Source organism: Peromyscus eremicus, chromosome 15 (genome assembly GCF_949786415.1).
Source record: "Peromyscus eremicus chromosome 15, PerEre_H2_v1, whole genome shotgun sequence".
NCBI classification, from domain to species: Eukaryota; Metazoa; Chordata; class Mammalia; order Rodentia; family Cricetidae; genus Peromyscus; species Peromyscus eremicus.
The window spans coordinates 57,098,684-57,099,937 of record NC_081431.1 but is presented as its reverse complement, the minus strand read 5'-3'; positions in this window follow the sequence as shown (position 1 = coordinate 57,099,937).

Here is a 1,254-nt window from a genome sequence, read left to right as displayed (position 1 = left end):
GCTCTCTCCTTACACTCTTTTGTTTGACGTCCAGGTTCCTATAGGTAACTGTCCCCATTCCAGTACCAGTGACTGTCACCACGTACTATAAGCCATTTCCTCCAGCTTCTCCCACACATTTTGGTATCATGGCTCTGGGCTTTCATGCTCTGGGATGCCTCCCCATGACTGCCCTGCCTACAGGCTAGCCTGAGTAACCACTCTCCCTGCCGTGTGGCCATACCTTCCTCATTAGTCACACTGCATGCACTTGCTGGTTTATACGTCTCCCTGTGCCACTCGACTGGTTAGTTCTTGGATGTGTCCTTTGTATATTCCTGGTGTCCCAGATTACCTGGCACCTGGGAGACTCCATAATAATGATGGCGTGCAGTGCGTATGTTTACCCTGGAGTGGTCCAAGAGCTGCGGTTATCTACAGTGCTGTCTTCTAACATCGTGGTACTCGATGAGAGTGGTACTTGTCTTATGTTAAGAAACCAAGACCCAGAGAAGCAAAGACTATTCAGAGTCACACAGCAGTTAATAAGTGAGGGAGTCAACTTAGTCATGATGGAAGTCCAAGTATGTGCTATTAGCCGATGCCAGATAGATTAATTCTTACCGTGTGAGTAAATGCATACATGAACGATGTAAGCCGCAGTTTTGCTGACAGCAGAGAGCTCCCAGGTGAAGGAACTCTCCTGTGTTAAGCTCTGAGGAGTAAGGATCTTCAAAGGCAGGGAAGAGAACAGTCTGTGAGCTGGTGTGGGGGTAGAGGGGTTCGTGGAGATGATGACTGGAGCCAGGCCCTGAAACAAGGCTAGGCCCAAGCTGGTTAGGTAGTACGTATAGTTGTAGCACTTGGCAGGCTAAGGCATGAAGGTCAAGAGTTTGAGGCCAGACTGGGCCGCACGGAGGCCCTGTCTCAAGCTCCTACACTACTCTAAAACAAAACAAAAACAAAAAGAAATCAACGAGGATGGGGTCTAACAGCGGGAAAGGACCCAGTTATCTTGGCTATTCCTAGGTGCAAGGCCAGGACAGGAGTGGTCTAAGGAGTAAAGGGATCTTAGGACAGAAAGACAGCAAGAGCTTTGGGGGACCTAAGGAGACTCCCAGCTGCTAACGTTGTTCCTGTGCTGGTCTAAGATGTTGTTGGTCTCAGGACCTGAACTCAGGATTACCCCAGGCCACCAAGGCCAAGATTCAACAGCTGTGTCTCTTGTGTGACATCAGCCTGGGGCCTCAAAACAACATGCATACCTTTCCTTGT